Below are 26,735 nucleotides of genomic sequence, written 5' to 3'. Positions count from 1 at the left end.
GGTGGGAGGACCCTGGGGACCAAGTCTGGACACTATCCCAGGCCAGACAGTGCGTGGGGCACCTTTGGCCTGGTTGGCGCACACCAAGGATGCAGGCTAAAGCCAACCATCCACAGTCCCACCACCCACGCCTGGTGGGCAAAGCTTTGGCTGGGCCTGAGAGGCCCCACAGGGCCATCTGGGAGGGTCAACAAGTCATCGCTGGCATCCCTCTGCCTCTGGACAGGTCAACAAGGAAACCATCTAAGACTCAACAAAATATATATCGGGAAGTCCTTCTTGATGTCAAATCATGCATCTTCTCGCTACAAGCTATACCCATTGGGCCTTCATCTGGCGTAAAGACCAGCTGATCACGGCTTTTCCTGGGACTCCTCTCTGCCCCACCAGGCTTTCTCTCTCTAGTTCTGTTTGTTTCCAATAGCTGGTGCGTGGAGATAGCTGGATTTAGCCAATGGATGGATGGAGCATGGGGGCAGAGTCTCAGACCCCAGGATTAACAACCCAGAGCCACAAAATCCAACTACTAATCTGGTCTCCTGAATAGAAAGAAGAGCTGTTCATTTGTTCCAGATATTGATGACTATCTACTGGGTACCGAGCCCTGTTCTAGACATAGGTATATGTCAGGGCTGAGGGGCCTGTTTCTAGAGGAGGCCTCAGAGGGAGAGGAGGATGTGGGCTGTCCAGGGAAACTGTGGGTAGAAACTCCACCCACCATAAATCCCAGAGGCTCCCTCAACACAGGCCATCACCTTCCCACTGGCCCTCTATGGTCCTGTCCGAGCCAGGGACTCGCCGGCTGGAACATCTGGAATAACTGACGCGATGTTTTACCCACTCATCTCCACCCACTGAGTGTGTGTTGGGGAGGGAGGCAGGTGCGACAGATGGGGTGCTGGCTGTGCAGGTTGGTAAACCTCCTTGAAATGCAGGGTTTTCTGTTTCCTGGGTTGAGAGTCCCCAGATGTCTACGCTGAGAGGAAGCTTCCTCAGATACCTGGGACGTCCACCCAGAAGCTGAGGCCTGGGGCCCTCCTCCCGACCCCTGCCAGTGCTCACCTCCATCCCTCTCAGGAGCTTGCCCTCCCGGCTGTCACCCAGCTCAGTCACTGTCTCCTCCCTAGTTCTGTGCCTCCCTGGTTCCTGTGGTCTGTAGGGCAAAAAATCCTGGCAAAGATGTTATTACCTCAAGTGAATTAGTTCTAATCAAAATTGGAACATGGATATATACGGATGGTAGATTAGATACAATATTGAATTGATGCTAAATTATGAAATTGATAACCATACTGTGGTTAAGGAAGAGAATGTCCTTATTCTTAGAGAACACAGGCTGAAATTATTTAGGGATAAAGGCCACGATATATGTAACTTACCCTCAAATTGTTCAGGGGAAAATATCTACATTGAGAGAGAAAGAGAAAGCAAATGGGATTAAATATTAACAATGGTTGAAATTTTTTCCAATGACAGAGCTAAAAAGAACGGTTCCCCCATTTCTAACTCTTCCTTATCTCTGCACTCCTCCCGTAAAGCCCTGGGATGGGGGGTCCTGGGTCTCGTTCGCTCATTCATACAACAGGCCCAGTCCATAGAAGACCCTCAGAAGTGAGCATGGTCGACACACTAGAGGCATTCCTGTCTTTCTACCTTCGCATTTGTCCCTTCATTCATTGACTTATGGGTAAACACTCGCCATCGCTCAGTACACGTCCTCTTGGTTTCCCTAGAGGTGTATGGAAGCTTGTCACTCAATCGTGTCCAGCTCTTTGCAACCCCATGGGCTGTAGCCTGCCAGGCTCCTCTGCATGTATGGGAGACCTGGAGACAAACGTACAGAGCCCGTTTTGGGGGGTCTTTGTGGTTCTCTGTGGGTCCCAGGCCTCTACTTCAATGCCCCTGACCCAGACATTGATCTTGAGATTGTCCTCATCCTCCAGGCCTCTCTGGGGATGGGGAGTTTTTAGAGGTGGAGCCCTGCCCATGGGCCTTTGGTGCCTTCTTCCTCCCTTCCTCTTCAACCTGCTGCCCTTGGAGGGCATGCGTGCTCCCAAATCCCGAGCAATGGCTATGGTCCTGGTGGGTGCTGTGCAGCTGTGGGCCAAGCGTCCAGCCCATGAGGGGCCTCCCTCCTCTTTCGCACTTTCTGACCCCTCCTAGTCACCCCTGGGCCTGGCCCCCATACCTGCCATCCTGGGTTCCTGATGTGACATCACAGGGCTCCCCCCAAGCACACACCCCACAGCAGCAGTGACTCCCAGCGCCATCTCACCATCTCTTCTCTGGAACATCAAAGGCCCAGGCAGCAGCGTCCCCCTCCTCCCAGCCCTGGGGGTAATCAGAACCCGTGTATGTAAATGCTGGGCCTTTCAAATAAATAAATAAATACTGGAGCACGCTGGGCCTCCCACCCCTCACTGTTGCCCTGCGCCCTGGGCTGGGACCTAGGCACAGAGCCAGCCCCTGACGAGGTCTCAGGGACCGCCTGGAGCCGGAGGTGTGTGTGAAGAGTTTCGCGTGGGCTGAGGCCTGGCTTATCCTCAGCAGCATCAAAAAGACTGCATGTTGTGGGGGCCCGGGAAGCTGTAAGGGGAGGGAGGGTCCCTCAGCTGGTGCCCTCCATCTCTCACAACCCCACCCGTTCTACCTCATGCACAAGCCACCCCGCCTTCACCATCTTTGACTCCAGAGCCAGCCTGCCTCTTCCAACTAGCTCAATTGCATCCCTCAAAAGGGGGAAGAAGAAAAACAGATAAGTGTTATGGGAAGGGAACCCTTAATAGGCCAGGGTCCTGCAGGTTCCCATAGCAGAGGGCGGAGGGTGGGCTTCATCGAGCAGCTGAGGCCAGGAGGAGGAGGAGAACAAGGAGAAGAACGAGGATGAGGCAGCCAACACGGTGCTAAATGCTGAAAGAAGAGGGAGTCCCTGCACCCCAGGCCAGGGAAGCAGCTGTCCCATCTCCAGTGGCCAGGGGACGTGCCAGGAGGCAGGCATGGGTTCAGGGCTCTCAGCCCTGGCATGTCAGCTGTGTGACCTCCAGCTGGTCACTTAGCGTCTCTGGGTCTCAATTTTATCACCTGTAAAATGGCCTATCCCACAGAGGAGCAGAAAGGATCATTGAAGATGACCCCAAGGAGGTGCTCTATAAACTGTAAAGAGCAGTGCCCCCACTAGGCTTGTACCCGCTGCTAAGAGGGGGACACTCTGAAGGGTGGGGGAGTCCCTGTGTGTCTTCAACTCTCCCACAGGGCCTGGCACAGAGTAGGTACCAAAAACATGTCTGAATGATTGAATTTTTGCAAAATGAACAAATAAATTACAAACTTGACTTACTCAATGTCTTTAAGTTTTTGCCATGTTCTCATCTTTTTGGCTCAGGTCTCCTTGATGAGAGCAAAGAACCCTCACCCCAAATAAAAGTCTATGCATATTTGAACACAATCTTCAGGATTCACACCCGAGGCCCCAGCTTCAGTGGGGTGTGTATGTGCTGTTAATAGTGACTTGTGAAGCATGTTCTTCTTGAAGGAGCTTTATGTGAGTGTTATTGTTCTCTTTTACAGATAAAGTAACTGAGGCCCAGAGACACAGAGTGACTTGCAGGGAACAATAGTGAAGATGTACTGAAGCCAGGATTTGTTCAGCATCTCTGACTCCAAAGGGCTTCAAGGCCTGGGCTTTTACCAGGTTTTGCTCCCTAGAAGTTAAGCTTCCGTCTCAGGCTTTTGAACCCTTAGTTGGAGCTACATTAGACAATGCAACATGTTTCTGGAGGAGGTGGCCAGTGGGTGGCCCACGGGCTGGGGCAGACAGAGGCCAGCTGATGAGTAAAGAGGGCAAATTAGAACATGAGGCCCAGAGAGAACATTCTGTTGAGCTCCGACACCACACCTGGCACAGGAGGCCGAGGGCAGGCCACAGGGGTGGGTCAGTGTGGGAAGGGAGAGGCGCACAGGGAAACTCTGAGAATGGAAACTCTGAGAATGAAACAGGATGCCCTCTCTGGGAGAGCTCCCCCAGGTGGGGTGGGCACAGTTAGACACCCTGGAGTGAGTTGGAAAAGGCAGGTGGAGGGAGCTTGCAAATACCAGCCACTAGTCACATAGCAACTGGGTGTGTATGAAGTGCTCACTGCATGCCCAGCACTGCGCTAAACAATACAAGTGCTCTGTCTTGCTCAGTCCTCACAAGTCTCTGAAGTAAGGACAAATGATCACAGCCTCCCTTTACAGATATAGAAAATAAGCTACTTGTCCAAAGAAAGTGGTAACGTAGAGTAGGTATGCAATAAATATTTGTCAAACAAATGGATGGATAGTGAGGTGAATGGATGGATAGTGAGGTGAATGGATGGGCAGATGGTAGATGGGTATATGGGGGGAGGGGTGGAGGATGGATGGATGAATAAACCTGGTAAACATGCCTGATCCCCAAATTTATCTCTTAACTTCTCCCTAATCCTGGGAGGCAGTAAGGAAGAGCAGATTGCTAGAGCCTTTCAGGGGCTCCAAAGGAGAGGCACCCTGGCTGTTTTCCCCTATTTCACTCTGAATAAAATCCAGAGTCGTTGCCACAAGGCTCTGTGGGATCTGATTTCAGCCTCGTCTCCTACCACCCTCCCCTCCACTCATCCGCTCCAGCCACAGTGGGCTCCTTGCTGTTCTCTCAACACGCCAAGCTCTCCCCATCTCAGCGCCTTTGACTGACTGTTCCCTCTGCCCAAGATACCTTCCATCAGCTGTCCACCCCGCTCTCTGCTCGGACGTCACATCCTCAGAGAGGCCTGCTATTCCAGATCTAAACTATCATCTGGTCGCTCCCTGTTCCCTTACCCATTTTAATTTTTCTCCTAAACAGGAGAGTTCTCCTAACCAACTCACATCTTACCTGTTTGTGTCTGCCTCCCTCACCCCCAGTCAGGAATATGAACTCAGTGAAAATAAAGGCTTTGTTTTGTTTACAGCTGTACACGAAGCACCGAAAATGATACCTTGTACCATCGACGTCAATAAATATTTGCTGAGTTCCTTCTCTAAGTCTGTGAATCTTTCTGTTTTGTGAGTTCATTTGTATCATTTCTTTTAGATTCCATGTATAAGGGATGTCACACGATATTCCTTCTTTTCTGACTTCCCTCAGTATAATGAACTTATGGTTCCTGGTGGGGAAGGTTGTGGAGAAGGGATGGTCAGGGAGTTTGGGATGGACATGTACACATTGCTATATTTTAAATGGACAGCCAACAGGGACATAGGATGTAGCACCTGGAACTCTGCTCAATGTTATGTGGCAGCCTGGATGGGAGGGGAGTTTGGAGGAGAATGGTTACATGTATATGTATGGCTGAGTTCCTTTGCCGTCCACCTGAAATTATAACAACATTGTTAACCTGCTATACCAATACAAAATTAAACGTTTAAAAACAAATAAACAACCACGATCATTCCTGACAAGAAAGATAGGCCCTGCTCACAGGCACTGCTGGGCTTAAACATGTGCTAAATCCATGTGGGAAATTGTCCCTCCTCCAAAAAGCCCTCTTGACTTTACACTTTTTTCAGCAAAAGAACCCCAAAACCCCCAGTGCTGAGCTCTCCTTGCTATATCTGATGGGACACAGTGCCTCCTTCCTGTCCTCTGCTCCCCAGCCTGTGATCTTTCCAGTGAGAGGAAGGGGGAGAGGGCTGGGCTCCGGGGTGCCCTCCTGGCCAGCCTACAGCAATGGTGCCCCAGCCAGGAGGCGGGAGGCGGTGCCCCAGGCTTAAGGCATGAATGGAGCGGGAGGCGGATGAAAGACAGCCAGTGCTCCTGGCCGAACGTACAAAGAGGCCAGAGCAGGTGCAAGGGAGGCCTGGGGCCCGCTGAGAGGAGAAACTGGATCTGGATCTGGAGATCAGTTTCACTCACAGCGCTGCAGGTTTCCATTAGCTTTCTGTGGCTGTCACTCACGCTTCAGGGACAAAGCTATGGCTGGAGGTTAAGGAGAGCCAGAAGCCTGGGGATGGAGGCTCTTTTCTCCTCGGGGCAGTCATGTCTCCACTTCCCAGGAGGCAGCTGCGCGAGGAGACTGTGGGAGCTTAGGGAAGATGGGCCAACACCGGCATTTTATAGATGGGACCAAAGAGACCTCCAGGTGCAATGACTCACCCAGGTCACACAACTACTAACAGAGCTGGGACCTGAATCCAGTCTCCACAATGGGGTCAGCTCTTGGGAACTGATTTTTATATGTAACCTGTTCTGTCTCCTGGGGGCCTAAATCCGTGTGACTGGGGCTGGGAAGTCTCTACAGGGCAGCTAAGTTTGGGCTGGGTCTGGACGGCACATGCAGAGGGCAGGCCCAGGGAAAGGACCCAGACAGGGCTGTCACAGGCAGACAAGTTGGGCAGGCAGGGATGGGCCTCCCTGAGCAGAAGCCCAGCTCCAAAGAGATCAGGTAGAGGGGACACCTTGCTCCCACAGAGCTGCCCAAAGCTATCCTGACCCCACCCCTGCAACAGCTGCATTGCCCTGGGCTATGGAGGAGCCTGTGAAGGGGGCAGGGAAAGGTCTGTGTTTTGGGTGGGGGCAGGGTGGGAGGGGGAAGAAGAGGAGGACAAAGCCAGCCTGTGTGGCACCTGGGACATTCCCAGTCTCTGTCCTGTCCCTCCCTGATTCTGCTTGGACAGGGTGGGAACAATGCCCCCATTGATGCCCATACCCCCAGGGATAACATCTCTGTGTCCCCTGGGACAGGCGCCAAGCAGGTGAGCCTGGTGGGGGTTGGGAGCTTGCTCTAGAGCAAGAGAGGCAGGAACTCAGGGATGGAGCAAGAGGTCCAGGGGGCAGAGGTTTCCCTTGGAGACCAGAGCACGGAGATAGTGGTAGCCACAGCAGAAGGGACTGGGGTCAGACTTCTGGGTGGGGCAGGGAACTCATTTCCCAGACTGGATGGAGCCCTTCTCTGCTCTGAGAGGGAGCACGGGAGTAATGAGGACCCAACCCCAGATCACAGGAGCTGCTGGTGTGGGAAGAAGAGCCCAAGAGATGAGGACTAACCCTTTCCTTTAGTAGAGAAGCAACAGAGGAAGCAGGTGGAGGACTAAGAGTGACACAGACCTTGCTGCTGCTGCTGCTGCTGCTAAGTCGCTTCAGTCGTGTCCGACTCTGTGTGACCCCACAGACGGAAGCCCACCAGGCTCCCCCGTCCCTGGGATTCTCCAGGCAAGAACACTGGAGTGGGTTGCCATTTCCTTCTCCAATGCATGAAAGTGAAAAGTGAAAGGGAAGTCACTCAGTTGTGTCCGACTCCTAGTGACCCCATGGACTACAGCCCACCAGGCTCCTCCATCCATGGGATCCCCCAGGCAAGAGTACTGGAGTGGGGTGCCATTGCCTTCTCCGACACAGACCTTGGTTTTATCCAAAAAGTACAAGTCTGACATTGCTTTCCATGCCAGAAACAGAAATGACTCATTACCTACTTGGGGCATCTACTGGATTTCCAATCAACAAGACCTCAAATAAAATAAGAAGCTACATTTGCTATAATTTTAAGAAGAAATTCAGCTGGAGAAGGTGTGAAGAAAAGGGAGCCTCTTACACTGTTGGTAGGAAGGTAAATTGGTTCAGCCACTATGGAAATCAGCATGGAGGTTCCTTAAAAAGCTAAAAATAGAGTTAGCATAGAACCCAGCAGTCCCACTCCTGGGCACATGTCTGGAAAAGACAAAAAGCAATTTGAAAAGATAGATACATCTCAATATTCACAGGAGCACGATTTAGAATAGCCAGGACATGAAAGCAAATTGAATGTCCATCAACAGAAGAATGGGTAAAGAAGATGTCACATTTCTATACAGTGGAATATTATTCCTCTTGCCCTCAGTCTTTCCCAGCATCAGGGTCTTTTCCAATAAGTCAGTTCTTCACATCAGGTGGCCAAAGTACTGGAGCTTCAGCTTCAGCACCAGTCCTTCCAATGAACAGTCAGGGTTGATTTCCCTTAAGACTAACTGGCTTTTTTTTTTTTTTTTTAAGACTAACTGGCTTGATCTCCTTGCTGTCCAAGGGACTCTCAAGAGTCTTCTCCGGCATCACAGTTAGAAAGCATCAATTTTTGGCACTCAGTCTTCTTTATAGTCCAACTCTCATATCCATACATGACTACTGGAAAAACCATAGCTTTGACTATATGAACCTATACTATGTAGCAGAGGGAATTTATGGAAAAGAATCAGAAAACCTAAAATGGAAAAGAATCAGGAAAATACATTATATACATATTTTATATACATATATATATGTATATATCTGAATCACCTTGCTGTATACCTGAAACTAACACAACATTGTAACCAACTATATTTCAATAAAAAAGAAGAAGAAGAAGAAATTCAATACTGTAGACTTCATTACTCTTTGGAGCACCCACCTGAGCAGAACTGTCCAGGGCTAGGTCAAAGGACTCCTGCCGGGGCACAAGAGGAAGAGTACCCTGGACCCTGCTCAGGCTGGGTGACCCAGCAGGAGAGTCACCTTCTCTGGGCTTAGTAACTCAGCCCTGAACAGGGGCCAGAAGCCAGAGCAGCCTGACCTCAGTGGACTGGTCAGCCTCTGCCTCCCGCACAGGAGTACCCAGCCCCACAGTCAGGAGCCCTGGCCTGGAACATGCCTGGCACGTGCTAGCCTTGGGAGCTCATGAACTGTCTGGTGAATTAATTTTGAACAGAGTGTGGGTGAAAGTTTTATAAATTAGAGGTTGTATCAACATGATTAACAATCCAGTGTGAAGGAGGATTCAGGTCATGCTCCCAAGAAGCCTATGTTCATTGAGCACAAAGATGATAAGAAAGTGGTTCAGGGAAGAGTGGAGCTTCCCAGGTGAGGGCCCCAGGGATGACAGTAAGGACAGGGAGGCACTGAGATGCCCTCGCAGGATGGGAATTGTTCTAACAAGCAGGGATGGGGCGATGGGAGGTCCTCAAAACAGAAGGGTGAAGAATCAGTCACTCACTGACTCATTCAAACTGCTGGCTGACGTTTCTTGAGCCCCTGCTGGGCGCTGGGGGAACAGACATGACCGGGTGTGTCCCTGGCCTCAAGGAAACCACCAAAGCAATTCCATCACTGCCTCAGTAAGGGCGCCAGCCAGTCTTCATCAAGGAGGCAGTTTCTCAGCCTAGACTCGGGGTGACTTGGTTAGCAAGGGGAGTACATGCCATGTGTAAAGGTGGGGGAGCACATGTCATATGAAAAAGTGGGGGAGTCTGGGGCCCACTGGCAGAAGATTAATTTTCTGTAGGTAATGGGGAGCCATGGAAGGCTCTTGAGCAAGGGAGTCCACATTTTCAGCAGGGTCCTTTGGAAATAACCCTGGCTGCCACAAAGAGGCCAGGCTAGAGGTAGAGAAGCAAGGGAGGGGAGGGACATAAAAGTCCACCTGGGGTATGGTGGGGCCAGGCTGAACAGGGAGGAGGGGCGGGTTGCAAGTGGCAGGGAAGGAGACAGGAAAAGTGGGTAAAGCAACTGGCTTGAGGGAAAAAGGTATGAGCTCCAGGCTATCATCTGGCCTGGAGAATCCCAGGGATGGGGGAGCCTGGTGGGCTGCCATCTATGGGGTCGCACAGAGTCGGACACGATTGAAGCGACTTAGCAGCAGCAGTAGCAGCCAGGCTATCAGAGGACAGAAGTGAGGTGGAGGGCTTCACAACATTTCAAAGCAGGAAGGATATCTTGGAGGCTTAAGGGAGCCCCCACCCTGTGCAAAACTCCTTCCTGCAATAGCTGCTCAGAGAACTTCAGTGAAGGGCCGCTCCCTCCCCATCATAAGCCTGTCCTATGGTAGAACAGCTCCAGCAGCTATGGAAAAGGGCTTCTGGAGTCCTGTTTAAATAGTAAGTAGGTCAATGGATGGATAGATGGATGAATGGAGGCAAGAACACACAGACACTGAGGCAGAGGGTGAAAAGAGCACATCTTGATATTCCCCATGCCAAGCCTCGTAGCTCCAGTCCTGATCTTCCTGATCTTTCTTGCCCTCTCCTGCACGAAGCCTGCCCTTACTTCCTACCCAGGCAGCTTTCCTCTCCATTTCCTTGGTTCCCCTAGCTCAGACTCGTTGGGTCATATGTCACTCTAGGGCTGTAGCCTGGGAGCTGCAGGGGCTGGGACAGAACTGAGGTTCATGTCCTCTGGTGTCCACATAGAACCCATCTCCAGGGGACCTCAGGATAGGAATGGTGGCTGGGAAGTAACCAGACTTGGTCCCCACCGCAGGCGTCAGTGCACACTGCAGGCAGCCCTGAGCACCTGCCCGGGGGACTTCCTCCTGTCCTCAGTCTTAAAGCCCCTCCTCTGGGGGGCGGGTCACCTGCTTCAGGCAGGTCCCAGCTGGGATCTCAGGTAGAGGCGTCTGCCATCACACTTTACAAAGCTGTAAAAGGGGCTAATGACCCCTTCCGCCGGCCCCCAGCTGACAGGAGGGGCAGAGGAATGCTGGCAGGGCTCAGCAGGTTCCACCTGAAAGTGCACAGAAACCTGGGAGGAATTTTTATCCTCCTGGGGAGGTGGGGGGAAGGGAGGAATGTCACCTGGAAACCATCCACCCTTTCCTCCCCTCTCAGGAATTCTCAGCCTTGAAAAATTAGGAAATCTAGACTCCGCCCCGCTAAAAACCAACCAAATCCTTTTTATGGACAGCCCCACATTTGATGGCTCCTCTTTTAAAATAGTCCTCTCTTGAGGACTTTTACCCGTGTGCTAAGCAGTGTTGCAAACTCTCCCCAATGCAATCCTATGATTAGCCCTATGAACCTGGTATTCTGATTTCCTCATTTTACAGATGCCAACACTGAGGCACAGAGAAGTTAAGTAATTTCCCCAAGATCCCACAGCAAGCAAGTAACAGGATGTGAGCCTGCACCCTTATCCGCTTCCCAAAAGGAGTCATTTCTTTCTGATCCTGGAGGGAGCTGGAACCCCAGCCAACAACAAGGGTGAGCAGAGAGGAAACTGAATTCACAACTTGTCTGATTTCCTCCTGCAGCCCCGCACCCTGGGCTGGGAGAGATGGCCTCATTTCTTAGAGGCAGAGCCCGAGGCCCCTCCTTCTCGGCCAGTTGAGAGGAGGTCGGAGGGCAGACCTCCTCCTGCACCTGCCAGTCCATCTCCCTCTGAAAAGTGATGGTGTTCCCACTGGCCCAGAGGCTGGCACTGGGTGTTGATTTTCTCTCCTTTATCCATCCTTCTCATCCATCCACCTGGACTCCAATTAGGGGAGACAACACACACCCAGCAAAGGGAGTCATAGGGAGTCTAAGAGAGGATCCTGGATACAAATCTTGCCTCCACTGCTCACAGCTGTGTGGTCTTGATACATTCCTTCACCTTCCTGAGCCTTAGTTTCCTCATCTGTGAAAGGCAGAAGGTAGCAGGACCTATTTCATTGGACAGTTATAAGGATTAAACATGTCATCTGCTCAAATGTTTAGCCCCATGCCTAAAATGTAGGAGGCCCTAGGTCAAGGTCAGCCCGCAGAAAAGCTGCAATATCCAGAAGAAGAGGGAAGTGGCCTGCACTGGGGGGTGCTTTGTGCCCTGCCTCCCAGGAGGGACCTAGTCACCACTGCAGTTCCTTCATGGGCAAACCCATGGACCAGGGGCGGGGAAGGGGGGTGGGAGTTAGAGGGAGGCAACATGCACCAGCTAGGCACAGACCCCTAGCACCTTGAAGCCAGAAGAGAGCCAGACCAACCAGCAGGCAGACTTTTTCCTCAGTGTCACTTTGAGTAAGGGCCTGCACCTGCCAGTCCATTTCCCTCTGAAAAGTGATGGTGTTCCCACTGGCCCAGAGGCTGGCACTGGGTGTTGCTTTTCTCTCCTTTATCCATCCTTCTCAGATGCCTGCAAGGGCAGCCCGTCTCCTCAGTGGGGAGGGGAGAGGTCTGTAGGTGCCATACCCTTGGGGAAACAAAGACAGCCTTCTAGGAGAAGAAGTGTTTGCCTCCAGCTCTTTGCTGTTAATCAGCCTTGGGGGAGATCAGCAGAGGCCCTTCCCCTAAGGGTTCAGCCTGTGAGTGACTGAAAGTGGCCTCCGGCCTGGAGCAGAGGGCTAAGTAGCTAGGGGAGGGAGTGAGAAACAGGAGGCTTTCTCAGAGGGCCATGTGGCACCGGCTTATCTGCCCCCTGGGGTCTGAGTCTGTGGCCTGGTGGAGGAAGGGAATGCAGCCAGACCTGACTTCCTTCCTCGTCCTGTCCCTCTGGGTCCCTCCAACCCTCTATTCTCAAACAAGGTCATATCCCTCCAAGTGCCCACCCTGCTGTCTGGAATGGCCATACCTCCTAAACATCTTGAAATACACTCTTCCCCTTCTTCCCCTCTTCTTCCTTCTCTTGCCCATCCTCCTCCTCTAGGAAGCTTTCCAGGACCCAGAAGAGAACAGAGGACTGTTGTCTTCTCAGATCTCGGGCTAGGATCCACCCCTCCCACCTGCTGCTTCCCCAGCAAAGGTGCTGAGTCACGACTTGATGTTGAATTTGGTGATTGGCTGAGTTCTGGACCCTGTGAGAGCAGGGTTTGGAGTCACAAAAGCTGCAGTGAAGCAGGTAAATGAGCAGGCTCTGAAGTCGGACAGATCCAGGCTGGGCTGCCTGTCCCAGGGCTCTTGGGGATGAGCAAACTTGCCCTCTCTGTACCTCAATTCTCTCACTGTGGAGCAATACATGAGATCATGCATGAAAAGTTTTATAACAGTGCCTGGCACTATTATTGTGATGGCAATTATTCCAGTCGTAATATCTCAGGACCACATCAGCTCAGGAACAGTGACAGATTTTATTTTCTTGGGCTCCAAAATCACTGTGGACAGTGACTGCAGCCATGAAATTAAAAGACGCTTGCTCCTTGGAAGAAAAGCTATGAAAAACCTAGACAGTGTACTAAAAAGCAGAGACATCACTGCTGGCAAAGGTCTGTATAGTCCAAGCTATGGTTTTTCCAGTAGTCACATACAGGTGTGAGAGCTGGACAATAAAAAAAAAAGGCTAAGTGCCGAAGAATTGATGCTTTCGAACTGTGGTGCTGGAAAAGACTCTTGAGAGTCCCTCGGACTGCAAGGAGATCCAACCAGTCAGTCCTAAAGGAAATCAGTCCTGAATATTCATTGGAAGGACAGATGCTGAAGCTGAAGCTCCAATACTTTGGCCACCTAATGAGAAGAACCGACTCATTGGAAAAGACCCTGATGCTGGGAAAGATTGAGGGCAGGAGGCGAAGGGGACAATAGAGGATGAGATGGTTGGATGGTAACACCGACTCAATGGACATGAGTTTGAGCAAGCTCAGGGAGATAGAGAAGGACAGAAAAGCTTGGCATGCTGCAGTCCATGGGGTCGCACAGAGTCAGACACGATTGAGCAACAACAACAAGGATCATAGGACCACAGAGGCTTAGGTCAAAGGAGGCTTGGGCGCTCACTTCAGCGGCACATATACTAAATACAGATATGATACAAAGAAGATTAGCATGGCCCCTGTGCAAGGATTACATGCAAATTTGTGAAGCTTTCCATATTTTTTCATTGAAAAAAACACATATACCCCAATGTTCATTGTAGCACTCTTAACAATAGCTAGGACATGGAAGCAACCTAGATGTCCATCAACAGATAAATGGATAAAGAAGCTCTGGTACATATATACAATGGAATATTACTCAGCCATAAAAAGGAACACATTTGAATCAGTTCTAATGAGGTGGATGAACTGAGAGCCTATTATACAGAATGAAGTAAGTCAGAAAAAAAAAGTATCATATACTAATGCATAAATATGAAATCTAGAAAGATGGTACTGATGATCCTATTTGCAGGGCAGCAATGGAGAAGCAGACATAGAAAACAGATTTGTGGACACAGCAGGGGAAGGAGAGGGCAGGATGAATGGAGAGAACAGCATGGAAACATATACACTACTATATATAAAGTAGCTAGCTAGTGGGAATTTGCTGTATGACTCAGGGAACTCAAAGGGGAGTTCTGTGACAATCTAGAGGGGTAGAAGGTGGTAGGGAGGTTCAAGAGGGAGGGGACATAGGTATATGTATTGCTGAGGCATGTTGATGTATGGCAGAAACCAACAAAATATTGTAAAGCACTTATCCTTCAATTAAAAATAAATTAATTAAAAAAAAAGAAGGAGCCTTGGAGGTCATGTGGGGCAATTCACCTTCTGGGTCCCTTCCCCCAGCCTACCTTTCTGGAAGCATCAGACCTGCAGTCTGGAGATAGAAGTCTCCTCTGTAATGGTCACACCCGTGGTACCTTCCCACGGGTACTTTGATGACAGGGGTGACCCAGGTGGATGAGTAAGCCTCTTCCTGTCCTGCTCCCTCTCCCAAAAGTTCCATCCCTGGCCCCAAGGAAGTGTTTGAACCAGGAGGATCACCTCCAACTCCACGCTGAGCCTGTCAGCTGGGGCTCAGGGCCTATGAAGGCCTCAGTCTCAGGACCCTCCTGCTCAAAGCTCATGATCTCTAGGACTCTGGGGCTGGGCAGAGTGGGCAAAGATAAAAACCCAAGACTGCCTCTTTCAGACCTAGCCCATGAAGGGGCTGCAGGCCAAGACCTATGAGTACCTGGCTCTCTCCTTCCCAATCCTGGCCCAACCTGCAAAAACTGGGCTTGGGAAAAGCTTGTTCACGATCTGAGAGGTAGGCACCATATGCAGAAGACAGTCTGAGCTCTAAGGAGGTGGAGGCATGGCAATAGGCAGCCTGCAGAGGGATGAGGAGGGAAAGGGGCAGGAGAGACACTCCCAGAGGGCTTCTGATGGAGCCCTCAGCCTGGATGAGGTCGGAGGCCTGTTGGTATCTGGCTGCTAGTGAAGAGTGTGGGGTCCAGGAAGCCTCCAGTCCTGCCCCTGGGAGACGTCATGTCTGATGGTTCCCAGGCTTGGGGGTCAGGGACATTCCTTGAGTCTGGCCAGCTCTCCAGACACGTGTGGCCCAGCCCTAACCAGTCAGGTCACTCTGGGCCATCACCACCCTTGGTGGGCTCCTTTGTTCTTTTCCTGTGGCATTCCTGCCCTGTGCCCCACTGGCACAAGCCTGGGACGTGCCAGGGGGGCCAGTGAGCTGGGTGGGTTTAGCAGCTGCTTGGGCCAGGGGAAGAGGTAAAAGGGGACAGGCAGAGCTGGCAAGCTGCACCCCCCAGTCTGTGCCTCAAAGCCCACTTGTAGATCTCATCCCACTTGCCAGACCCAAGCCCTTGTTTGTAGGCGTTTGAGGGGCTTTGGGCTTTGGAGGAGGTGTTGGGCCCCCAAGGGGGTGTAATAGAGGAAGGGGAAAGAAGCTCCTCTGGTGGAAACACTTGTGTAGCCCATCGGTCCTCCTTCCCCACTAGGCCTCACCCTCTTCTCTCCTTCCCTTCCAGGGCTGCTCCTCAACTTCCTCTTCGGGAGCCCTTACAGATTCCTCCCCGCTCTGGCCAGGCTCAGCTCTCCATCTTTCCCCAGCTGTCAGGTACCTGGAACTGTGGGGCTTTGCTCCCATCCCTGGCTGTCCACTAAGGACCTCCAGGAAGTAAACCAGAAACATGCAGCTCTGCTGGGTGTGGAGCAACTGGGTACGTCCCTGGGCACCAGACCTGGCAAACAACCTTCCACTGCTGCTGCTGGAAGCAAAGGAAACAAGCCAAGCTCCCTGCACCTGGTGCCCAGAGCCCAGGGATGATCCTCTGGGTGCCCAGAGCCGTCAGGAAAAATACGAGTGAAGGGCCAAGGGGAGCACACCCCTAGGGGCAACAGGCATTCCTTCTCAACCACTGGACTGGGCCAGGCTCTGCCACCAATCTGCCATCCCGGGAGACATGCCACCCACCAATGGAGCAAACGGCCACTCGCCCCAAGTCACTTCTTCGACTGCAGCCTGCAGGCAGGACAAGTTCATCTTATAGAGAGCCCCCTCCTTCCTGGCTCTTGCCTCTCCTTCCCCTGATCTTATCCCCAGGAGCAGAGACACCCTCTCCTTTATCCAGTACTGCTCCCTTCACTCCTTCCTAGCCCTGCTTACTCCACATTCCCCTCCTCCAAGAAGTCCACCTGGTTTCTCCCCTGATCCAAGCTGTTGGCTACTTAACTCCTCCCCCATCCCATATCAAGCACAAGCACCCCTGTGTACAAATGCTAGCTCACATGGAAAGTTGGGGGGGGGTGGGGAGTTCTTCTTGGTATTTATTATTACTCAGGGGCTTCACTGGTAGCTCAGGTGGTAAAGAATCCACCTACAACACAGGAGTCCCGGGTTTGATCCCTGAGTTGGGAAGATCCCTTGGAGAAGGGATAGGCTACCCACTCCAGTATTCATGGGCTTCCCTGGTGGCTCAGACTGTAAAGAATCCACCTGCAATGCGGGAGAGCTGGGTTCAACCCCTGGATTAGGAAGATCACCTGGAGAAGGGCATGGCAACCTTGCCTGGAGCATTCCCATGGACAAAGGAGCCTGGTGGGCTACAGTCCATAGGGTCGCAAAGAGTCGCAAAAACACGGCTGAGCGAATAAGCACAGCACACACAGCATTATTCCTCAGACGCTTTACAGTTTTCATAACACTTGCCCTGAAAACGGACTCAAATCATCTTTAACATTACTAAGGTAGGCAGAAAGGGCTAAGTATCTGTCTTTCTATAGAGGACACTGGGGCCCAGAGAAAGAGGAGATTTGACCAAGATCACGGAACCTATTAGAGGACTCAGCCCAGGTCTCCTGACCCTCCGGGACGCCCCCCGCGCGGACTGACACTGCTTGTTAGTCTAGGAGGGCCTCCTGGAGGAGGTGTACCGCGCGCTGCCTCAGGAGGGAAGGCAGAGACCCAGGTGGAGAAGCGGCGCGGGCCTCGGTCTGCTGGGCGGCGTGGGAACCGGCCAGGCTGGAGCGAGGGGAGGGGGCGCCGCGCTCACCGCAAGGTTCCGCCCCTCGGCGGGCGCAGACAAAGGGGTCGCTGTGCCCAGTCGCCCCCTCCCCTTGCTCGGCGCCCCGCGCCCGCCCCCTCTCCCCAAAGCTGCTTTCAATTTAAACGCCTCCAACCAGCGGGCGCTGCCCCGGGGGGCGCGACCGCAGCGCCGAGCGCCCCTGTAATTTCCGCGGGGAGCTGACCGGCTCAAACACGGCCCCGCGGTGCCCCGACCGCAGGCCCCGAGACCGGAGACGGCGCCCAGACGGCCTTGCCCGGGTCGTGGGAGCGCCGCTGGGGCGGCCTCCTCCGAGGGCCCAGCCCGGCCCCGCCGCCTCCTCCACGCAGCCCAGCGCCACCAGGAAGCCTGCGCGCCTTCCCCCTTCGCTGCTGCATTGAAGTCCCTCGCATCTCTAAAAACCCAACTCCCTTTGGGGGAGGAAACCGGGTCAGGAGTACCCATTCTGAAGGAGTAGCCCCTTCAGACTAGAGGCTCCCTGAGGGCAGAGGTTAGTTCTCTTCAGACTAGGGGCTTGTAAGGGAAGGTATTGGGTCAATGCTTCCCCCAGTAGACTGGGGAGATCTTGGACCACAAGGGTTTGGGGTCTCCCTAAAAGACAGGGAGTCAGTGAAAGAATGTCTGTAAAGCATGGAAGCCTGGTGCTCAGACCTAGAGTAAATTTTTGTGCTTTGCTTGTTAGTTACTACTACTGGTTACAGTTTCCCCAAAGCTGGGGCTCGGGAAGCAGGCATGTCCCACCTTTCGTCCCTTTCCCCTAGTCCACAAGTGCCTACCCAGAACAGTCAGGAAAGAGAGGACACTTCGCACGCTGCGCCCTCCCCAGGGACCTCCTTGGAAGATGAGTCTAAGTGACCTGAGCTGGATTCCTACTTGCCTGCTGAGGAAGTGGAAGGGAGGGTCCTGCCCCCAGGTTAAAGAAGAGGGGACCCCAGCCTCTGGGCCTCCAGGGAAGGACCCAGCATGGATTGTCTCAAAGGGGTAGGTGGGTAAGAGCCACAGACATGGGGAATCTATCTGCCGATCCTCACCTTAGCACAGATCAGGCAGAAAGGCCAGCTGGACACCAGGAAGAACTTTTGAGACCTGGCAGGGAGCTCCGGGGGCTTCTCCAGGTAGGCCTCTGTGTTGGGATGTGGACATGCCTGAAAAGCTCCCTTCTGACCTGAAGTGTGTATTCCCTTTCCTGCTCCCCTGGTCCTGGGAGCTCTGCCCACCCACCCTCCCTTCTGAGAATTCTGGAGGGGGCATTTTGAATTAATACATATGAGTGAATTGTCTAAAGTGCCTGATGTCCCTGGATCACTGCTACTCTCAGTGGATGGGGCTCCACTGGAATTTTCCAGATCATGGTGTGTATGTGTGTGTCTGTGTGTGTGGTGTGTTGAAGGAGCACAGCTGGGGGCCCTGCTTGTCCTGAGTGCTCTGCTCCACCTTGTCCCCTCCCCCACGTCCCAAACACCCCTCTCTTTCCAGCCTGGCTTTTGTGGTGAAGCTAATCAGAAGTAATTATGGGGAAGGAGGGGTCCTTAGAGGGACCCCACAGAGACCACCTCATCCGCCCTGGCCCAGCCGTGGTGGCCCTGGCCCCAGGGCCTAGCCTCGCTCAGCTCCTCCTGGTGAGAGTGAAGCCACCAATGACACCCCTGCCCTCGGCTCCCCTCTCTCCCTGCCGACCCAAGCCCGCAACTGCAGGTAAGCTCACACATCTGGGTTCCTTTTCCCCTCAGTTGGCCCCCAGTTTTTCCATCCTCATTCATTCATCTCACATTTACTGGGAACCTTCTCTGAGCCAGGGCCCACGCTGGGCACTGAAGTGACTGGTGCCCGCCCTGGGACATGGGTCAGTGCAGACACTCCGGAGGGGAAGGCAGAGGGCCCCCTCCAAAGGCACAGGCCATTTCAGGGAGGCCCTCCCCTCACCACCATTTTGCTGATGCTGAGGGGGGTTGGGGGACAGAGACCATTAGCTCCAGAAGCTGTGAGGACTTCCTGACTCTGCACTCCTAACCTGGCAGGCCACCCAGTGCCGCCTCCCACCCAGTGTTGACAGATGTCAGGCCAGCCCAGCTCTGTCTTCCTGTCCTGCCCCTGCCCTCCTCTGGCAGCCTCTTCCATCCACTTGTGTTCTCCCTACTTCCTTGCTCAGCGGTCCCTCAGCGTGTGTGGAGACCCTCAGTCAGCACACACGGGGTTCAGAGCCTTAGACACCTCAGAGAACAGCTGTCCTCTCTATTTCCCACACGCACACAGAAACTGAGGCCAGGACGGATGGCGGGGCGAGTGCAGGCAGTCAGCACAGCAGAACTGAATCCTGGACTTCTGACTCCTGGTCCAGGGCTCTTCCTGGGGAGTCCTTCTTGACCTGCACCTGAGGGCAGTTTGGGTCTGCTCCTTCCTCCATCCCTTTACCGCACCCAGGAGAACGGAGGAGCAAAGAAGTTCTCCACCATCTTGCCTCCTGCCCTGCCCCAGTAGCCTGGGCCCGAAGATGGGTGGTGGGGTGGGAAGGACCAGAGTGCGGCTCAGTTGAGGGTCTCTAATTTGCTCCTGCCCCTTGATGTCCAGAAGAAAACAGGCCTTCTGTGCCCAAGAGACTTCCAAGCAGAAGTGGAGGTCAATGCCCCCCCCAACCCGCCCCGGAGGTGCCAAGGTGGTAATTAGGCTTGGGGGTGGGCCCTGAAAGGATGGGGGTGGGGCGGCCATTATCCCCGGGAGCTGAGCTGGGCAGAGGAGCTGTGTGGTCTGGGCAAATGGGTGGTTTGTAGGTGGTCTGGGGAATGAATGAGTGAGTGTTTGCGAGGGAAGCTGGTCGGGGGGAGCAGAGAGAGGGGGTGAGCAGGCGGAGGGTAGAGCAAAGCTGGGTCGTCTCTCCCTGGACTCAGTGGTCTGGACCCCCGCCCCTGTTCTGAGGCATCACCGAGGAGAGTCCCACGAGGCACCTGGGGGTCTCGGGGATGCTTGCCCTGGGCCTGCAGCAGTGGGCCACCACATGGGGTGGGGATGTTGAGGAGAGGATGGGGTTGGGGGAGGGGGCCTGGCGAGCTCTCTGCTGAGATCATGGCTCTAGGAAGCCACCATCTCCCCACCTGCTCCCTCAGCTTCGGGGGAGAGGGGAGGAGGCTGGCGGAGGTGGTTCAATGCAGGGTCCCTGGCATGTGGTGTAGTGCTGGCCTACTGGCCCTGTCCCCACTCCCAGCCCTCGTCTGATCCTTCTCACTGTAAGGAACAATTCCTTCCTGGACTGCGAAGGGCCCTCTGAGTGAATCCTTGCCACTGTCTCAGCCTCACGGGAGCTGCAAATCCACGAGACGACCTCTTCTTCTAACCCTCAGGATCGCCTGTCCACTGCTTCCCCACTCAGGCTGCATGGGGTAAACTATTAGTGACTTCACCTCCCTGAGCTTTGGTTTCCCTACGTGTGAAATACAAGTAATACAGTATTAACTATGAGGATTAAAGAAGCCAGCCAGGGTCCACATTCTTAAAATGGCAGTTGTGGCAATGATTAATGCCCAACAAGATGTCTCTTGTGTCCAGAGGGTAATCCTCCTCCCAGGAATGGCTACCTGGAACCCAGGACCTGGCTGTGACCCCTGGCATAGGGACCAGGACTGTGGCAGGCAGGCAGTGAGGTGAGCAGGTAATGGGGAAGGGGTGGGGTTACTGGACTGTCCAGTGGCACCTGCTGGGGCCTGGGGCACATTCCTCCTCCCCCGCTCTCCCCACCTGCCAGCTGCCACCTGTGATGTCAGCGCCACTGCTCACCTGGCTTCTGCAGCAAGAGAGAGTACAGTGAGACTAGCAGACACAGCTGCTCCGAGGGAAGGAATGAACTGAGGGAGCAGCCCGATCTGGACAGCCTGCTGGGGCACCTTAGCTGCCCGTCCTCCTAGAGAGGCTAAGTGTCTCTCGCCCGGTTTCTTCCTGTAACCCTCAGCACCCTGGGAGGACCCTCACGACAGGGCTGGGTCTCCACTCTCAGACTGGTATCCCCCTGAGGCAGGGACTGGACCCTCACCATCAGAACAAAGGATTCGTGAAGGGGAGCTTACCCAAAGACCCTGGCCCATGGGGACTGGACTGGAATTTGATGGGCCTAGCCCCTCTTTGGGTTCAATAGCCTTACTGCGCTCCTTATTCACATCCAAAATTCTTCATTGCTGGGAAAGTCTGAAGCAAAGCCAGAAAGAACTAGAAAATCTGGGAGACTGTCTGCTGCCCTGTGATCTGGAAGTGGCGGAGGTCAGGGGGAAGGACAGGGCCTGTGGAGAGGCAGACTCTACATTAGGGTCATTCCCAAGTCAGTCTCCCTCCTCCGTTCCCTCCTCGAAGCCAGCCAGGCTAACCCCTCCTTTCCCTCTGTGCTCTGTCCCCACTGAGCTAGAGCTGGAAGGGACTGGTTGGCGTTTAGTGGTGGGGTGCAGCCAAGGGGAAGAAGGAATCTTTATCCCCCAGACCTGCAGTCAGGCCAACATAGCAGCCTCTGGGGGCTGCTCCTGGGTGGCTGAGACCTTGAGGATGAGAAAGCCCAGATTTGGAGCCAATGATACTCATACCTTCAGATGTCAGCACCCACTCTCCTAGGAGGAAAGAGAGCCCCTTTCCCACCATTCCCTACTCACTCCAAATATGGATCATCTGGGCTTGGGGAATGAAGGAGGAGGGGAACTGTCCTAAATGCAATGCTCTTTCCGAGGAACTGGGAGGATTCCGAGGAACTGGGAGGATTCTGAGGCAGGTGGGAAGTATCAGTTGGGAGTCATTTAGACAGAGAGAGGACAGAGCTTTGGAGAGAGGAGAGGACTAGAAGACCATCTTGCCCACGCCTCCCTTCCACGCCGATCCTTGAATACCTCTCAAAGAATGTCTCCTGTTTTCAGGTCTACCTCCATGTGGATGCTGGAGAAGGAAATGGCAAACCCGCTCCAGTATTCTTGCCTGGATAATTCCATGGGCAGAGGAGCTTGATGGGCTACAGTCCATGGGGTCGCAAAGAGTCAGACACGACTGAGCGACTAACACACACACACACACACACACACACACACACACACCATGTGCATACAATGCAGAAGTCTCCACATCCTCACCTCAAAAATCAAAACACTTTCATTAAAGGCCTACTGTGTTCCAGACCTCCTGTGTGCAGGGTGGTGTTCTAAGCATGAATGAGCAACACTCCCCCCCTCACTAGCTCACAGTCTAGGGGCTGTAACACACAAGGCAGATTCCAGTTCAAGACAGAATGAAATACAAGCTAGGCAGAGACACCAAGAAATCTGGTGTACAGACAGGGAAATTCATCCTGACAAAAGATCAAAGATAACCTTCCCAAGCATCCAAAGGGTAATGCAGAAAGTAATTCGGATCCAATACCCTGAAGTGCCTCTTCTTTCTAGAAGCCTTCTTTGAGTCCCCAGTCTAAATCTGTCCCACCCGCATTATAAGTTCTCCTTGAGTTCCTAAAGATACCCTGAACTTATCACAGTTTGTAAGGATATGTTTATTTATGGGATTATGTGATTAATTCTTCTCCCCCACAGCACCGTAAGTGCCAGGAACAAGCTTGTCTGTGAGCCAAGGTGGTGGGCCATGAAAGCATGCAGCATGACCAGGGTGAAACAAGCCACTAGATGTGGCTGGAGTTAAGGGGGTGAAGTGCATAGTGGTGGCCCAGACTGGCAGGGGAAATTGGCACCAGATCAGGGCAGGCTGTAAATGCCAGGCAACGTTGGGACTTTATCCTGCTGGCAGTGGGGAGCCATCAAAGGTTTTTGAGCATGAGAGTGGCATGTTCCAACCTGTGTTCTGAGATTCCAGGATCCCTTAGTGCAGTGCAGAGGAGGGGTGGGGGGTTGGGGTGTGCCCCCCTGGAGCCAGGGGAACCCGCCTTTGTTGCAGTAGTCTCAGGGACTGGCTTTAAAAGGCCTCAGTTTTGCATCTGGAGCAATCAACGTGGAAAGAAACGTGGGCAAGTTTGAACTACTGATATTATAGAAAGGATGGGGTTTGGTGACCAGTTGGATGGTAAAAGGAGTGGACATTAAGGGTGACTTGCAAATTCTAGTCATACTGCTTTGGAGATGGTGATGCCTTCAAGCTGGATAAGGCATACCTAAGGCAGCAGTTGTTGAGAAAGATGAGCTATATTTGAAAGATTGAAGGCGGGAGGAGAAGGGGACGACAGAAGATGAGATGGCTGGATGGCATCACCGACTCAATGGACATGAGTTTGAATAGGCTCCGGGAATTGGTGATGGACAGGGAAGCCTGGCATGCTACAGTCCATGGGGTCGCAAAGAGTCGGAGACAACTGAGTGACTGAACTGAACTGAACTGAGCTATATTTGGACATACTCCTGATATCCACTGTCCATTCTCCTACTATAGCCAAAGTCAGTGTTCTCTTACCCCTCCACACAGGCTTCAGGGTGGCATAGCTTCCCCCAGGGTGGTGATGTTCATAGATACGAGGGGAGAGTGTGGGGCGGGGGGGCAGGTGGGAGTTGGAGCTGGGCACCAGTCCTTCTCTCTTCCTGCCCTTGCTTGGCACTGCCTTTTGACTGGACCTCTGACTTCCTGCTCCTCTTGGTGTTACCACCCCTCCAAGAGGAGCTCCTCAGGGAGGCTGGATAAGATGGGGAAGAGATCAGGAAGGAAAGATCTGAACTCTGAGGCAAGTTTAGCTCCTAGAGCTTTGCCCTCCTCACCCCTGCCCACTAGATACCCCTGTGCACACCTGGATTCTTGGAACTCTTAGCAGAAGAGATAAGAGAAGGGTCTGGGAAAAACACAGGGCTGTGGGGAGGCATTGGGTCCAGCTACATGCAGAGTATTAAGAGGGAGTGTGGGCCCCAGACATGGACCCTGAACGATAAACTCAAGGTTGAACTTGCAGTCCTCTATGGAGGGTTCAGGACTCAGTTCTCAGACCCTGGAAGCAGGAGCCCAGACCTCAGGGCATCCCAGTATGCCCCAGGCTGAGCCCTGGACAGAGAGCAAATGCCTGGTTGGCTAGACCCCCAGTGAAAAGAGATGCATTCTGCATCACCCACACCTAGACCTCACAGCTTTCCAAACCGCATTCCCTGGAATCCTCCCTAGGTGTTTCCATCAGATGGGTGGGAGGGAAAGGGGACTTCACCCTCTACTCCAACCAGAAACTCTCCACTTTGTTTGATTTATATACTAGGCATCTGCCTGAGACTCCTGCCTGGGAGGTGTGGGAGGGGAGGGGCGGAAATGTAGGTTGCTACTAAAACATACAAATACATAATCCCACATTTTTAATTACTGACCTAATTCTATACATTGGAGAAACTCAGTCTTAGAGCCCACTTTCCCTGACTCTTAACAGCTGAGCTGATCCTCTTAGAGCTTCGGATGTCTGCACGGCATGAATATATGGATTTCTGGACTCTCGGTCCAGTGCTCAGAGCTTCAAGGGACTTTCCAAGAGAGGGCACAGCATCATGGGAGGATGGCCCGCCCCGCGGAGAGCCTTGCGGGGGAGGCCGCATCATCTGTCACAGACCTGGCTCTCAGCTGTGTCAGCCCTAGAACCAAAGGGGCCTGAGGCCAGCAGGGTGGAGGTGGGGGACCACCCCCCGCCAGCGCCCAGACGCCCACTCAGCCGGTGCGCCCAGCCTGCCGCCCAACCGCCGCTCCAGCATCCCGCCCCTCTGCCCCTCGTGGTTGGCGACCACCCGGCAGCTGGCGGCAGCGAAGGGGTGCGGCCAAGAAAGGGTTAATCTGTGGAGCCTTTCATCAGCAGCTTGGCGGGCTCCCAAGGCCCACAGGCTGGGTACCTGGGCGCCTACCTCCGTCGGTGGGGCGGAGACGTGACCACAGGGCAGCCCTGCCGTCTGCATTCCTCCCGCGTGAGTGCGTGAGTGACAGCCGCCGCCTCGCCTGAGCCCCTCGCCGGGCGCCCCGCCCTCCTGCCTAGCGCGGGGCAGAGGTGGGGGCAGGCCCCCGGGGAGGGGAGGGAAGGACACCCCCTCCGCCCTGCCACCCCCAGCCCACCCCCACCCGCACACACACCGCGCCCCCTCTTCTCTCCTCTTGCTGTGACCAGTGCTCTGGAGTGAGTCCCAGAGTGCAGAGAGACCAAGAAAACCCTGCTGGCGACACAGCGGAGGAGCAGGGCGCACCCTGAGTCACGAGGTCAGGATTCAGGGATGGACAGATGACCTGGGCTTCCTGGAGGAAGGGTCAGGACGGGACAGGCACAGCCAAGTCCTAGGCCCGGGTCCCTGGGCTTTCTGCCTTTGTTCCCTGTATCCTTCTCCTGCTCCAGCTCTCCCCTTAGGTTTCAACCCTCCTATTACACAGTGGCGGCATGGGCCAGCCTCAGTTCCTCTTCCCTGAACTCAGGGCTCTTGCCTTTGATCTCCTCTTGGGGCCTGTTGGTGGAAAGAGGAAGTTGCCTTTGGCTTGAAGCAAACTCAGACAGGGTGTAAACAGGCAAGGACCCCACCTGCAGGCTTCCCCAAGGTGGAGACCTAGTGTCGAGACAGTGAGGTGCGTCTTTGCTCTGACACAGAGGCAGAACTGCGCTCCCTTCACCCTAGGCCTGGGGTTCTCCACAAAGGCCAAATGGACGAGAAGGGCTTCGTAGATGGGTCCTCCTCTTCAGGAAGAGCCTCTGCCTGAAGTGGGGCTCAGCCCAAGGCCCAGCCCCCCTCCTCCAGACCAGAGCATGTGGCACCACTCCTGGAGAGGAACTCCCCCCGGTGGCATCCAGGGTTGCCCAGAAAAAGGAGCTGTGCAGCCCCCCAAATGCCTTAGTAGCCCCAGGGTCATCAGACCCAGGAAACTAGCAGAGACTCCTGAGAACTTTCCACATCCCTCTTCAAATTGGCACTTCAAGCACAGTTTGAAGTGCAAGCTCAGCCCTTGTCTCCAGCCTCTCTCTCTGTTTGGCTTCCAAGGGCCCTGGCTTATGTGCAGAGGAGAGGGAGGGAGGGGTTTGGCGGGAAGAGGCACGTGGAGGGGAGATGGGTCAGGGCAGGAGCAGGTGGGGGCCAGGCCCTGAGCAGCCCTACTCCAGAACCATGGAAGCACTACTTTCCCACTGGCCTCCCTCCCCGCTCCAAGGTTCTCAGCCATCTTCTTTACATCTTGGCTTCTTTTAGTTCTGTCTCAGGGACACCAGTTGCTGCGGAACAGGTAGAAGTTGGTCTGACATCTAGATTTTCAGAAGTCTTCGCGGCCTTTGGATTCCTGCCAGGATGGCCTTCTCCTCCTTCTCTGTCCTCAGTTAATTATGTAATTAATGCCTGGGGAGTGGGGTTGAGGCTACTTTCAGGGGAGGAGCAACTGACTCCTTGACTTGGGAAAGAAAGTGTAAGTGTTAGTCCAGCTCTCTGCAACCCCACCAACTGTAGCCCACCAGGCTTCTCTGTCCATGGAATTCTCCGGGCAAGAATACTGGAGCCATTCCCTTCTCCTGGGGATCTTCCCCACCCAGGAATCAAACCCAGGTCTCCCACATTGCAGGCAGATTCTTTACCATCTGAACCAGGGAAGACCCCCACCCAACTTAGGGCAGAGGGCTTATTCCTGACCTCAAGAAAACAGCAGTCTTTGTCTGAACAGGAGTTGGAGTAAGGGGTTGTAGGGGGCAGATATCCAGGAGATCTTGCTTTGCACTGCCACAACTCTGCCCTCGGGCCAATGACTCCATCTCAGTTCTCCCATCTCTGAAATGGGATAATAACTCCAGAAACCACACACAGCGGGTGTTCTGAAGGTTCCTCTCCTAATTAGAGATGGGTGC

General features: G+C 53.6%; 1 long non-coding RNA gene and 1 other non-coding gene across 2 annotated transcripts in view; one reads left to right on the top strand and one right to left on the bottom strand.

Annotated features, from left to right (window-relative positions):
• The window catches only part of LOC129649126 (uncharacterized), a 79,129-nt gene that overhangs the window by 6,286 nt on the left and 46,108 nt on the right, over positions 1–26,735 (bottom strand). The window lies entirely within an intron of this gene.
• Positions 13,454–13,561, top strand: LOC129651876 (U6 spliceosomal RNA). Its single transcript, XR_008714380.1, has one exon. It is a non-coding gene; the product is annotated as a U6 spliceosomal RNA (small nuclear RNA).

This window comes from Bubalus kerabau, chromosome 4, assembly GCF_029407905.1.
Source record: "Bubalus kerabau isolate K-KA32 ecotype Philippines breed swamp buffalo chromosome 4, PCC_UOA_SB_1v2, whole genome shotgun sequence".
NCBI lineage: Eukaryota > Metazoa > Chordata > Mammalia > Artiodactyla > Bovidae > Bubalus > Bubalus kerabau.
Note: the sequence above shows the minus strand (reverse complement) of the source record. Positions and strands in the feature narration are given on the sequence as shown.